This window comes from Pituophis catenifer, unplaced genomic scaffold (assembly GCF_029215685.1).
Source record: "Pituophis catenifer annectens isolate HBS135680 unplaced genomic scaffold, rPitCat1.0.hap2 SCAF_2, whole genome shotgun sequence".
Taxonomy (NCBI): domain Eukaryota; kingdom Metazoa; phylum Chordata; class Lepidosauria; order Squamata; family Colubridae; genus Pituophis; species Pituophis catenifer.
The window spans coordinates 29,564,578-29,579,837 of record NW_027256882.1 but is presented as its reverse complement, the minus strand read 5'-3'; the positions used below and the strand labels follow the sequence as shown (position 1 = coordinate 29,579,837).

At 42.8% G+C, this 15,260-nt stretch overlaps 1 protein-coding gene and 1 pseudogene across 1 annotated transcript in view; one reads left to right on the top strand and one right to left on the bottom strand.

Annotated features, from left to right (window-relative positions):
* LOC139311993 (zinc finger protein 850-like) overlaps positions 1-6,642 on the bottom strand; it is a 57,908-nt pseudogene extending 51,266 nt beyond the window's left edge.
* Positions 1-15,260, top strand: part of LOC139310059 (uncharacterized) — a 649,177-nt gene that overhangs the window by 547,883 nt on the left and 86,034 nt on the right.

The following is a 15,260-nucleotide window of genomic DNA, read 5'->3' as shown; positions in this document are numbered from 1 at the left end:
CTCATTAAATATAAATGGTTTGAATGCACAGGTGAAGAGGAAGCAGGTTTTCAAGAATTTACTAAAATTGAAAATGGATGTTATATGTCTCCAGGAAGTGCATATTAAAAAACAATGTGAATGTGTTTTGCAATGTCCTGAATTTGGTAACTGTATGCTACGTTAGCCGATGAGAAGCAAAGAGGTGTGGTTTTCTATGTTAGGAATTACCTGGAACCTAAATTAGTTTATATGGATGATGAGGGAACAATTCTAATGTTGGAGATATGTATAGGCCGGCTACAGGTCCTCTTGGTGGGAATATATACTCCAAATAACGGACAGTCTGATTTCTATCAAACAGTGTATCAAAAACTTGTTGATCTGCAATATGACCATATATCTATATTAGGCAATTTTAATGCAGTAATTAACAGGGATTTGGATTATATACCGGGGCACAGTCAAAAGAGAGAAAATAGGAGAATACTTCCGAAAGTATGTGCAGATATGAGGATGAGTTGGGTCTTACGGATATATGGCAAGTGTTCCATCCTCAGACAAATCAATATACCTTCTTTTTTCTCAGGCATAAATCTTGGTCGAGGCTAGATATGATGTGGGCAACTACAGATTTAAAAAATCAAACTGTAGCGACAAAGATAGAACCTAATACCTGGGCAGACCATAGTCCACTATTGGTTAGGTGGAAAAGGGATACAATTAAAAGAAATATGAGGTGGATGTTGAGAACAAGTATTTTAACGGAGATAGAATTTCAACAAATGGTAAAGAGAGAAATGGAAGCCTTTTTTGGGGTCAATGATAATAATGAAACCTCGATACAGATTTTGTGGGATATGGCGAAAGCCTATATGAGAGGGCTAGCGATTAAGTATATAGCGGGGAAGCAAAGACAGAAACTTAAGGAGAGGGAAAGGTGGATAGCGAAGGTGCGGGCTGCAGAGAGGAATTTACAGATTAACCCACTAGATGTCAAAGCTAAGGAAGCAGTAGACACAAGTAAACATCAACTCATATTACTAGACCAGGAGGAAATAGCACATAAACTTAGAATGGTCAAACAGCATCATTTTGAGCATGGTAATAGGGTGGTCTGGTGGCTTACTTATAAACTAAAGAAGGAAAGGGAAAGTAGGCGGATAGATCAACTACAGGATAAGACAGGAATCATATGGGTAGATAATGAACGGAAAAAAAGGATTGCACAGGAATTCTTTTCACAACTTTATGCTAATGAGCAGGTGTCGGATGAGAAAATTAAGGAATATTTGGAACATTCGGATCTTCCCAAATTCCCAGATTCAGTCAAGGACCTGTTGAATAAGGAGACTACGGAAGGAGAGATAGCGATTGCAATCAAGAGGCAGAAGGCCGGTAAAACTCCTGGTACTGATGGCTTGCCTGCTGAGATTTATAAAACCTTTACAGATCTGCTTATAAAATATATGAAGGAAATATTTAATATGGTTTTGATGGAGTCTAAGGCTCCCATGTCATGGCTAGAAGCCTATATTTCTCTAATACCAAAGGAAGGGGTGGACCATACTCTGATACATAACTATAGGCCCATCTCACTTTTCAACGCCGACTATAAAATCTTTGCAACTGTAATGGCAGCTAGATTTAAGAGATATCTTAGCGAATTCATTCATATAGATCAAAATGGTTTTCTACCTACCAGACAGTTGAAAGATAATGTACGAATCATAATGGATGCCCTGGAATACTACGAGGCCCACCCTGAGAAGCAGGCGGCATTCCTCTTTCTGGACGCCCAGAAAGCCTTCGACAGGGTCAATTGGAATTATCTTATAGCACAATTGAGATATATGGAGGCTGGCGACTATTTCATGAATGCAATCCAGGCAATTTATAGTCAACAGAAGGCCAAGATTCTGGTCAATGGAGAAGAGTCGGATGAGGTGACGAAAGCGAAGGGAACGAGACAAGGTTGCCCACTTTCTCCATTGCTGTTTATATTTACTTTAGAACCTTTGCTTAGGTCAATAAGACAGGATGTGGGCATAAGAGGGCTAAAGATCAGAGAACAAGAATACAAGGTCCAGGTGTTTGCGGACGACCTGGTCTTTGTTCTGGAAGAGCCACTAACCTCCGGTTTGCAGCTTATTGACAAGATACAGAAATTTGGTGAAGTAGCTAGATTACAAATAAATAGAAAGAAAACGAATATTATAGTTAAAAACATGACGGAAATACAGAAATTAGAACTACAAAACACTTTGGGCCTCCAGGTAGTTCGTAAAGTCAAATATTTAGGGATTTGGTTGTCTGATAGATGCTCCTCAATAAAGGCGGATAACTATTTAAAATTAATTGAGCAATTAGACAAAGATTTGGAGAAATGGGGCAGGCTACAACTGTCATTAATGGGACGGATAGCCTTAATCAAGACCCAGGTAGTGCCTAGAATGGTATTTCTTTTTCAAACGGCCCCAGTTAGATTGGATAAAACCTTTTTTAGGAATCTGTGAGGAGCTCTGATTGAGAGTTGGATGGAAATTAGGAAAACATATTATAATAAGGTACCACTCTGGATCTCACCTGTGGAAGCTGTGATCTATCCAATTTTGTACAACCCAGAGAAAAAATTGACTTATAAAGAAATATTAGATTCAAATGGGAAGTTAAAAACAAAATTGTCACTTCAGGAACAAGGAGTGAACTTAGACTGGTGGATATACATGCAAATTAGTAGTAAGTATATGAGAGATAGACAGAGACTCGGGATTAGCAGAGAGATGCAGACTTTGGATAGGATTTTACTGGGGGTGGATGAAAAGGTGTTAACTAAGTGCTATAAATTCTTTATGGCTATGGAGGTAGCTGAGGAAGGTGCGAAGACTTCGGTTCATGCCTGGGAGAAAAATCTGGGTCATTCAATAGAGCCTGAGAGGTGGAACGAAATCTGGACTAAGAATATTAAACTAACCCGGTCAATAGCATATAAAGAAAACATATATAAAATGGCATATCGATGGCATTTACCGCCGGCCAGACTCGCCAAAATGTTCCCTGGAACACCCTCAGTCTGTTGGAAATGTGGTGTTAAAGAGGGCACATACTTCCACCAATGGTGGACCTGTCGAGAGGCAATGAAATTTTGGAAGAATATTCAGAAATGGCTTAATGAGATGTTGGGGCAGCGTATACAACTGCATCCTGAGGTATTTTTATTAGGGATAAGACCCAAAAATGTAAACAAAATGACATGGTACCTGTTGCTACATATAACAACAGCTGCAAGATTGGCATGGGCCCAATACAGGAAGATGGATGTCAGCCCAACCGAACAAGTAGTAATTCAGAAAATAATGAACTGTGCGGAATCAGATCGGCTTACTATGATACTGAAAGGATGAGGGGACACAGACTATTATATATCTTGGAGTCAATGGTACAATTGGATGTCAAACCGAGCTGCAAACTGATGTATATGATAAACATGTCACTTGGTATACGTAATAGACTTTTCTTGGCTATCCTATATATGTAATGGGACAATTTTACTTCCTTCTCGCGCTGTGATGTAGACCGCTATAGATTTAATGTTTGTTTGATGTAAAAGACAAAATAATAAGTTTTAAAAAACCACGATTGGTCTTATTATCATGGGATGTCTTATTTTGGAGGAAACAGGGTAGAAAAAGAAGAACATTGAAAAAAAGCCCTCATGTCTCTTCTCCGCTTGTTTTTTCCTTATATGAAGAACCACAATCTCTTAACTATAGTCTCAGTGCTCCAATCCCCAAGAGATGCTGGCTGGAGAATTCTAAGGCTGAAAATCTTGGGGGCACACAGGGAGAAAAAGGCTGGGACTTCTGGCACATAGCATTTCTATCATGTATCATCATAAAAATGCAAAGAACACTCCCAAAAAGATTTTTACATAATTGCCCAATTTCAACAAAAATAAATATCCAGCAACTTCTTATGCTGAAGGCAAGATAGTCATTATCAAAGTAATATGTATCAACTTTTTCTTTCCTCTGACCCATCTAATACCATTACATATTTGCCTACAAAAAATCAGGCAAATTCTATTTAATTTAATCAAATTAAATAGTCAATTTCTCAGCTGGACTTACAATGGGACACCAGAAATGAAATTCAACCCTTCTTTACACTAATCACTTGGGGCCTTAGGAGATTTTTCTATGTGCAATAAGGGTGGAAAGTTTCCTGAAGCACCGTCCACACTCGGGGCATTAAAATGATTTCTCCCCTTTGTGTATAAGTACATGATTTATAAGGTTAACCTTAGTACTGAGATCATTCCCACAGTCTGGACACTGATATAGATTCCCTCCTGTGTGAGTCCTCTGGTGTTTCACCAGGGTGGAATTCGTACTGACACTTTTACCACAATCAGAACATTCAAATGGTTTCTCTCCTGTATGAATCCTCTGGTGGCCGATGAGGTTGGAATTCTGACGGAAACTTTTCCCACAGTCAGGACATTCAAAGGGTTTCTCTCCTGTGTGAGTCTTCTGGTGTTTCACCAGGGTGGAATTCGTACTGAAACTTTTACCACAAACAGAACATTCAAACGGTTTCTCTCCTGTATGAGTCCTCTGGTGTTGAACCAGGCAGGAATTATGACTGAAACTTTTCCCACAGTCAAGACATTCAAAGGGTTTCTCTCCTGTGTGAGTCCTCTGGTGTTTCACCAAGGTGGAATTCGTACTGAAACTTTTACCACAATCAGAACATTCAAATGGTTTCTCTCCTGTATGAATCCTCTGGTGTTGAACCAGGTTGGAATTCTGACTGAAACTTTTCCCACAGTCAGGACATTCAAACGGTTTCTCTCCTGTGTGAGTCCTCTGGTGTTGAACCAGGCTGGAATTATGACTGAAACTTTTCCCACAGTGAAGACATTCAAAGGGTTTCTCTCCTGTGTGAATCCTCTGGTGTTTCACCAGGGTGGAATTCGTACTGAAACTTTTACTACAATCAGAACATTCAAACGGTTTCTCTCCTGTATGAATCCTCTGGTGTTGAACCAGGTTGGAATTCTGACTGAAACTTTTCCCACAGTCAGGACATTCAAACGGTTTCTCTCCTGTATGAGTCCTCTGGTGTTGAACCAGGTTGGAATTCTTACTGAAACTTTTCCCACAATCAAGACATTCAAAAGGTTTCTCTCCTGTGTGAGTCCTCTGGTGTTTCACCAAGGTGGAATTCGTACTGAAACTTTTACCACAATCAGTACATTCAAATGGTTTCTCTCCTGTGTGAGTTCTCTGGTGTTTCACCAGGTTGGTTTTGTGACTAAAACATTTTCCACAATCAGGACATTCAAACGGTTTCTCTCCTGCATGAATCCTTTGGTGGCTGATGAGATAGGAATTCTGACGGAAACATTTTCCACAATCAGGACATTCAAAGGGTTTCTCTCCTGTGTGAGTCCTCTGGTGTTTCAACAGGGTGGAATTCGTACTGAAACTTTTACCACAATCAGAACATTCAAAGGGTTTCTCTCCTGTGTGAGTCCTCTGGTGTTTCACCAGGTTGGAATTGTGACCGAAACATTTTCCACAATCAGGACATTCAAACGGTTTCTCTGCTGTGTGAATTCTTTGGTGGCTGATGAGATAGGAATTCTGACAGAAACGTTTTCCACAATCAGGACATTCAAACGGTTTCTCTGCTGCATGAATCCTCTGGTGGCCAATGAGGTTGGAATTCTGACGGAAACATTTCCCACAGTCAGGACATTTAAAAGGTTTCTCTCCTGTGTGAATCCTTTGGTGTTGAACCAGTGTGGCATTCTGACTGAAACTTTTCCCACAGTCAGGACATTTAAAGGGTTTCTCTCCTGTGTGAGTCCTCTGGTGTTGAACCAGGTTGGAATTCTGACGGAAACTTTTCCCACAGTCAGAACATTCAAAAAGTTTCTCTCCTGTGTGAATCCTCTGGTGTGTCACAAGGCTGAAAATGGTACTCAAACTTTTACCACAATCGGGACATTCAAAGGGTTTCTCTCCTGTGTGAATCCTCTGGTGTTGAACTAGGCTGAAATTCTGACTGAAACTTTTCCCACAGTCAGGACATTCAAAGGGTTTCTCTCCTGTGTGAGTCCTCTGGTGTTTCACCAGAGTGGAATTGTTACTGAAACTTTTCCCACAATCAGGACACTCAAAGGGTTTCTCGCCTGTGTGAGTCCTCTGGTGTGTCACCAGACTGGAATTCTGACTGAAGCTTTTCCCACAATCAGGACACTCAAAGGGTTTCTCTCCTGTATGAATCCTCTGGTGTGTCACAAGGCTGGAATTCTGACGGAAACTTTTCCCACAAACAGGACACTCATACGGTTTCTCTCCTGTATGAATCCTCTGGTGTTGAACTAGGCTGAAATTCTGACTGAAACATTTTCCACAATCAGGACATTCAAACGGTTTCTCCTTGGTGTGAGTCCATGTTGCCATGCTTCCTAAAGCATTTGTTGCAATGGGAGCACTTGTAGGGCTTCTCTCCTGTGTGGGTCCTTCCAAGAACCACAATGGAGGTGTTCTGATCAGTGGTTTTGCCACATTTAGAGTATTGTATGGCTTTTCTCCAGTCGGGATCCTCTCAGGCATAATCAGCTGTGATTTGCAAGTTGTATCTTTCCCACATCTATGGAGCTTTTCCACAACTCATATTCCTTTGGACGTAAAAAATATGGATGATTCCTTGTTTAGCAGTGCTTTGATTCAAGCCGTTTTCTTCCTCCCAGAGTGGGCCTGCAACTCTGTCTGCTCTACGTGGTTTTCCAATTGACCTTTTCCTCCCCAGTAACTTCCAGATATTTCCCTCTTTTGCCCAATGGAAAAATAATCTGCCTTGACTTTTCATGTAATGTATGCTTGAATTTCACACTCTGCTTTTCTCAGCTAGGAATCTCTTCTTGATTTTCTCTTGTTTTCCTCTCACTTGCTGAGGAAGATTAAGAATTGTGTGGCTCTCTGAAGGAAATGGAAGATATATTGATTTTTGGACTGACTTGCTTTGGTGTTCAATGTTGCTTGTTATCCTCAGTTGTCCAGAGTGCTCATTGCCATCTTCTTTGTCTATAAGATTCAAATAAAAATGTATCTTTAATTGTGCACGAAATGGCTGCAGAAGATGAGAAAAAAAGAAAAAGGGTTACATTACAATGAAAAAGCAAACATGCTACAATACTCAAAGAAGCTCTTACATTAATCATGACACATGGAAGACTACCCAGATCCAAGTTCGAATATCCATTCATGATGAAATTCCCTTGTTGACTGGGTCAATCACAAATTTTTAGCAGTGAAACGGTTGTTTTCACATACAGTCAAGTGAAAAAGAAAGTACATTCTCTTTCATTTCTATGGTTTTACTTTTCAGGGTATCATAAATATCATCGCAACAGAACAGAAGAGAATAACAGAATTGGAAGGGACCTTGGAGGTCTTCTAAGAGGTCTTCTCTCTGCTCAAGCAGGAGACCCTATATCATTTCGGAGAAGTGGCTATTATGTCTCTTCTGAAAAGTTTCCAGTGATGGAGCACCAGAATGTCTGAAGGCCAGCTGTTCTGCTGGTTAATTGTTCTCACCGTTAGGAAATTTATCACTGCTTCCATTGTATAAAGAGGTGAAGTAGCAGCTGAGTAGTGCTAATAAAGTGCCTGTCACATTCCGGCCGTCAGCAAGGAATTTAGACAGAGCCAAAGATGGTTAACTGACAAACTTTATCCAACAAACTATAACAAGCAGCACGAAGTGACAAACAGGCAATAGGCAAAGTCAGTGGTAATGTGGTTAATCCCTCCACCGTTTATATAGCGTTAGCTCCACCCCCACAGCTCCATCTCCCGGGGCCTGCCCCTAAAACCCCCCAGCCATTACGTGGCATCGAGTGAGGGCACAGCCCAGCATGCAGGCCACGCACGCTTCGGGCAATACATGCAGGCCTAGTCTCCTATCAAGCCCCGGCAGGCTTTGAGCGGACCTGAATAAAGCAGGGCACCGCCTCAACACCGGTAGGTACTTTTCAAGCCATGGAGGCCTTGTGCCGCTGAACTGGTGGCTCCCGGCGCGGCGTGTAAGCCAGGCCTCCATGAACGTCCGGCCCATCTGGCAGCTCTCGATATGGGGTGCGGCCAAGGTCTCTGTGCGATTGGCAGCCCCGGTGACTGGAGGGCTTACATTGCCCTTGATCAACTGCTCATATAAATTGCATTAACAGAGGGATACAATCAAGATCAAGTGAGGTACTAATACCACTCTATAAAGCCTTAGTAAAACCGCACCTACAGTACTGCATCCAGTTTTGGTCACCCCACTATAAAACAGATGTTGAGACTCTAGAAAAAGTGCAAAGGAGAGCAACCAGGATGCTTAGGGGACTGGAGACTAAAACATATGAAGAATGGTTACAGGAACTGGGCATGGCTAGTCTAGTGAAGAGAAGAACCAGGGGTGACATGATAGCAGTCTTCCAATATTTGAGGGGCTGCCACAAAGGGGGGGGGTTGGATTAGATGATGTATAAAGTCCCTTCCAACTCTGTTAAACTGTTAAAAAGATTATTCATAAATGAGAAACATTCAAGACAGTTGCCAATCTTCCCAGGACTGGACAGCCAAGAAAATTCACCCCAAGGCCAGACCATGCAATGGCCAAAGAAATTGCAAAAAAACGAAGAGTTATATCTCAGACTCTACAGGCTTCAATTAGCATGTTAAATGTTAAGATTCATGACAGTGCAATTAGAAAAAGACTGAAGAAGTATGGCTTGTTTGGAAGGGTTGTGAGGAGAAACCCTCTTCTCTCTAAAAAGGTCATAGCAGCACAGCTGAGGTTTGCAAAGTTGCATCTGAACAAATCACATGACTTTTGGAACACTGTCCTTTGCACAGACCAGACCAAAGTAGAGGTGGATGGCCATAATGCAGTGACACGTTTCACGAAAACCAAACACAGCATATCAGCACAAGTATCTCATACAAACCGTCATGCACGGTGGTGGAGGGGTGATGATTTGGGCTTGTTTGCAGCCACAGGACCTGGACACTTTACACTCTTTGAGTTGACCATGAACTCATCTATATACCAAAGTATTCTAGAGTCAAAAGTGAGGCCATCTGTCCAATAGCTAAAGCTTGGCTGACATAGGACAATGGTCGCAAAACACATCAGCAAATCTACAACAGAATGGCCAGAAAAGAAAAGAATCAAGGTGTTGCCATGGCAGTCAAAGTCCAGACCTCAACCCAATTGGCGGGACTTCAAGAGAGTTGTGCATAAAAAACACCCACAAATCTCAATGAACTGAAGCAATGTTGTAAAGGAGAATGGGCCAAAATTCCTCCACAATGCTGCAAGAGACTGATAAAGTCATACAGAAAAGAATTACTTCTAGTTGTTGCTGCTAAAGGTGGTTCGACAAATTATTGAATCATACAATTTTTTACAGAGGACTTCTCTGTTTTGGCTTTCTTTTTATAAAATAAAAGATGACCTGATATAATATGTCATGTGTTGTTGTTCCTTTGTGGTTGTATTAACCTACTTTTAAGAACTTCTAAGGACCAATTTTTACTACGTCCTGATATATAAAATCATAGAAGTCAAGGAGAGTGTACTTTTTTTCACATGAATGTTTATCTGGAAGTCTTGGGGAGAGATTATGCATTTGGAGATATACACATTCAGAAAGAAATAATACAGACACCTACAATATGGAGAAAATCAATGTCTTTCAAGCCTGAAAAATATCTCAATCATACTTCTGCGCTAATGTTAATGAGGAATCTGATCAATTTGATGTTTGCTCATATGTTGAGATGATAAGGCCGAAATTCAGGGCTCAACAGTCTCCTGAGGCCATGGAAACGTTCACAGGAAACTACTAGCCTGTCTGTTAGGCACGTGACCAAAATCACAGAAGGCATGCTTGACTATTTTTATAATTTCTATATTTCTGTACCTTATCTTCCATGTGCCAGCTGCGTCTTATGTAATGAAGTGAAAGGAAATAAATGTATAAATATCTGCCTTTCATTATGCTCAGGGTTCCTTCCTTCTTAGGAGGGACCCATCTTTATTCAGCTGAAGAAACAAACACACTTGAACTCTCTTTTATTTTATTGAGCCACACCTGACAATCTGCATGACACTAACTTTACAGATGTGGGGGCTTTAAATGACCAAATGATGCCTAAAGCCTCTGCAAGATTTGAAGCACCAGTTATGCCCATGGAAGCCATGAACTCCAAGTAAAGGCAGAAAATACTTTCCACAACCCCTTTGGTGACATCCCAATTGAAGTAGTCCTCACTTACTGACTGCAATTGGGACTGGCATCTGTGTCACTAAGCATTTTATTTCCAGCTCCTTTCTCCTGGCTTGGAACCGGACCGGATTTTTCTTCCTACAATTTGTTTAGATCTTAACGTGTATGTATTATTTTCTCTCTCTAAACCGCCCACAGTTATGTCATGGTAAGGTTGGTGGCCAATACATTTTATATTTGTTCCATCCAGAATAAATGGCTGTCCAATCTCCCCTCAAAACCCTCCAGTGACGGAGCAGCCACAACCTCTGGAGGGAAGCCATTCCCAAAGAACCAACCTCCACTTGAAAGAGGCTTTTTCAAGCTTCCCACCAGCAGAAATTGCAGCCCCCAGTTTCCCAGCCTGCAGCACCAGTGGGCTTCCATTTGGGGAGGGAAGGAACCTGCAGCAGCAGCAGCTGAGAGGCTTCAGCCCAGTTGCTTCTCCGCTTCCAGCCCGACTTGCTCCCGGACTCTCCTCCCACCTGCAGCCCTCAACTCACCTGCCAGCTGCTGCTTCCACCATGGAAACAGCACAAAAGCCGCTCTGCACACCAACTTCCTCCCATCAGTCATCCGGAAGAGGAAGTTCCTCTGCGCCTCTCCTCTCCTTCCATCCTTTCTAGCAATGCAGTACTCAATGGTTTTAAACTCCTTTGTTTAAGCGCAATCACGGATGGCACCACTGAATTGATCGCTTTCTAGGCACAGACATTGCCTGACCGCCATCTAGCGACGGGAGGTGGAAAAACACGCCTGTCCAAACTCCACTAAGGCTTTTGGAAGATGTTTTTGACTCCTAGCAGCCGAACTTTGCAACTGAGTCAAGTGAAAAAGTGAAACGGGACGCTATTTAGCTCCGTATTTAGTGCCTTTGGATCAGTCTTCATGCCTGGCCTTGCATTTTCCTTGGCAAAGGTTTTTGGAAGTGGTTACCTCCTTTTCCTGCTTCGTAGGCCTGCTTACTTCCTTCCATGTGGGGATAGCTCCATTGAGGATTACACATTGAGTACGATCAAGCAGTTGGAAACTCACTTTGTGGTGGTGCTGCCTATCCCACATTTTTCTAGGTTGGCAAGAAGTAGGTTGTGATCTACTTTATCAAATGCTTTACTGAAATCTAAGTATACTATGTCTATAGCATTTCTCTGGTTCACTAATTTAGCCACTTTGTCAAAGAATGAAATAAAGTTTGTTTGGCATGATCTGTTTTTGATCAACCCATGTTGGCTACTGGTTATAACTTGTTTGCTTCTAGGTGTTCACAGATTTGTTGCCTGGATATGTTTTCCAAGATGTTACCAGGTATTAATGTCAGGCTGATCTTTCTGTAATTTCCTGGATGAGTTTATTTTACCTGTTTTGAAGATGGGAACCACATCAGCTCTTTTCCAGTCCTCAGTTACAGGTAATCCTGAATTTATCACAATTGAGTCCAAAATTTATGTTCTTAAGTGAGGAATTTGTTAAGTGAGTTTTGCCCCATTGTACTACTTTTCTTCCCTCATTTATTAAGTGAATCCTTGCTAATGTTAAATTAGTAACACAGTTATAGCACAGTTATTAAGTGAATCTAATTTCCCAATTGACTTGGCTTGTCAGTAGGTCACAAAAGAGGATCACATGACTCTGGAACACTGCAACAGTCATAAATGTGAATCAGTTGTCGAGCATCTGAATGTAAATGACATGACCATGGGGATACTACCGTGTTTCCCCGAAAATAAGACCCTGTCTTATATATTTTTGAACCCCAAAATAAGGGCTTGGCCTTGCTTTTGGGGGGATCTTATTATTTTCAGGGCTGTGCACACTCACAGCCGGGGGTCCTGCTTAGAGGGGGTCCTGCGTGCCGCCAACAAGCCGCTCCCCTCCTGCGGGTATGTGTGGAAAATGAGCTGCCTGAAGGCGCCAAGCCGAAGGAACACCTGTCCCCCCTCGCTCGAGCGCCTCCCAGGCCTCCACCACATCGATGTGGCTGACACTCCATGCCGGGCTGCGGCTTCCTTTACCCATCATTGCCTCTCTGCCCCGGCTGTCCGCAAAGCGGAGAAGGGCACCCAGCTGGAGGGGCCCCAAGGTGTTCTAGGCCAACTGGTCAGAAGACTTGGCAGCAGGCGGCTGGCCCAACCGGCCTCTTCTCCGCTTCTAGGGGTTTCCAGCCGGGGTTTGAAAGCTGCAGAGTTGGAGTTTGGGGGAGAGAAAGAAAGACTTCTGCTGCTTTCTTTGCGTGCAGCCAGCAGCAGAAGCAACAGAAGTCTTTCTTTCTCTCCCACAAACTCCGCTTCTGCAGCTTCCAAACCCCAGCCAGAGCAGCGGCTGCTCTGGGAGTGTGCTTCCTGCTCTATGGTGATAGTCACTGGAGGCCTCCCCTTTCCCCCTGCTCTTCTCTGCTCCAATCACCCTGTGGTCCCTCCACCCAACCGATTGGAGCGCCCGCCAGCAAGCCCAGCAAACCCCTCCACCTTGGGAGTCACCGGACAGGATGGCGACCAGGCCGGACTCTTCCTGGGGAGGGGAGAACATGATACAGAACATTTCTATCCCCAGCATTCTAAAATTAATAGGGTTATCAGTGCATGTAACATAGATGTTTGTGTGAGTAAGATTACCAACCTTGCTGTCAAGCAAAACCAAGAATTTAATAGTGAATGACATACCATGTGCCCTAATCAAACAGGTGGCAAGAAAGTAGGGGCAGTCAGGCACAACACAGGTGTTCTGTCCCCGTCTCACACACGCACCCCCACAGACAGGCAACAGTTAAAGAACTCAGCCGACAACAGTTTATCCGGTATCAGAATTGGCAGCAACCCAGTGGCTGGCTGCCAGGTATTCTTTACTCACGAGGGGGGAGTTTCTCCCTTCGTCCGGGAACAAAGCCAATACACAATAATCAACAAAGTCCAGTAAATACAAAGAGGGTCGTCCGATATCCGTTTTTTGCTTGTCACAGAGCTGAACCAGCCACCACACCCTCTTTTATACCCTGTGGGGTGTGGTCCAGTGACTCAGCCTAATCCCTGGCACGCCTCTTCTTCTGCAGCGGCCGCTTATCTCTGCGACGCTGCCGAGGGTCCAGCCAAGATTCATCTTCCTCATTACTGTCCACCTGTGGCTGTGTGGATGTGCTTGGCCCCGGGCCCATCTCTTGACCTTCGGAGGACACCGAAGGCATTGCCAGAGAGGAGGGTCCTGGAGAGGGAGGCCTTGCCAACTCCTCTCCTTCACTCTCGGAGTCCTCTCCTGCCGATAACACAGGCTCAGGTAACGGAGCCACAACAACAGGTTATGTAGACAGTAAACACAGGGTCAATCAAAATGGACTCAAATATCTATACATCAATGCCAGCAGGGAGGTGACACGAGGCTGGCTCCAGGCTTTAGTTAACGCGTCCTTGAGGGAAGGGGCCTTCCCGCAACCATTAAAGGAAGCGGTTGTAAGGCCCCTCCTCAAGAAGCCTTTCCTGGATCCAGCAGAATTAAAGAAATTAATTAATTAAAGAATTAAAGAGATATAAAAAACTGTCAAATAAGAGAAATTAAATAACTTGTGAATTTTGGAGATGGGATTAAGCACAAAAGAATTGTAACCGATCGACACACTTTCTGTAATTGCAATGGATGATGGTTATTTTATGCTTTGTTTTGTTTTAAAAATAAAAAAAAATCTTTTTTAAAAAAAACAGATCATGCCTGACTAATCTTATTGCATTCTTTGACAAAGTGACAAAATTAGTGGACCAGAGGAACACTGTCAATATAATTTACTTGGATTTCAGTAAGGCATTTGATAAAGTAGACTATAACCTACTACTAGATAAAGTAGAAAAATGTGGGTTAGACAGCATCAGCACCAGATGGATTCGTAACTGGCTGATCAACCGCATTCAACGTGTAGTCCTCAATGGAACTGCATCTACATGGAGAGAAGTATGGAGTACCCCAAGGCTCTGTTTTAGGCCCAGTACTCTTCAAAACTTCATCAATGACGAGGGGATAGATGGGGAACTCATCAAATTTGCAGATGACACCAAGCTGGCAGGAATAGCCAACACTCCAGAAGATAGGCTCAAGATACAGAAGGATCTTGACAGACTTGAACATTGGGCGCTATCTAACAAAATGAAATTCAATGCTGAAAAAAGTAAGGTTCTACATTTAGGCAAGAAAAACAAAATGCACAGGTACAATATATGTGGTACCTCGCTCAACAGTAGTAACTGTGAGAAGGATCTTGGACTCCTAGTGGACAACCATTTAAATATGAGCCAGCAGTGTGCATCAGCTGCCAAAAAAGCCAACACAGTTCTAGGCTGGAATAGAATCAAGATCACGTGAAGTGTTAATACCACTTTATAATGCCTTGGTAAGGCCACACTTGGAATACTGCATTCGGTTTTGGTCGCCATGATGTAAAAAAGATGTGGAGACTCTAGAAAGAGTGCAGAGAAGAGCAACAAAGATGATTAGGGGACTGGAGGCTAAAACATATGAAGAACGGTTGCAGGAACTGGGTATGTCTAGTTTAATGAAAAGAAGGACTAGGGGATACATGATAGCAGTGTTCCAATATCTCAGGAGCTGCCACAAAGAAGAGGGAGTCAAACTATTCTCCAAAGCACCTTAGGGTACGACAAGAAGCAATGGGTGGAAACTAATCAAGGAGAGAAGCAACTCAGAACTAAGGAGAAATTTCCTGACAGAACAATCAGTGGAACAACTTGCCTCCAGAAGTTGTGAATGCTCCAACATTGGAAGATTTTAAGAAAATGTTGGATAACCATTTGTCTGACTTGGTGTAGGGTTTCCTGCCTAAGGAGGGAGTTGGAGTAGAAGACCTCCAATGTTCCTTCCAACTCTGTTATTCTATTTTATTAAGTTGTTTAGGAGTCTAGTGGTCCACTTCAATAAACTCAGTTTTGCAGCAATTCTTCTCAGCCCCAAGGAG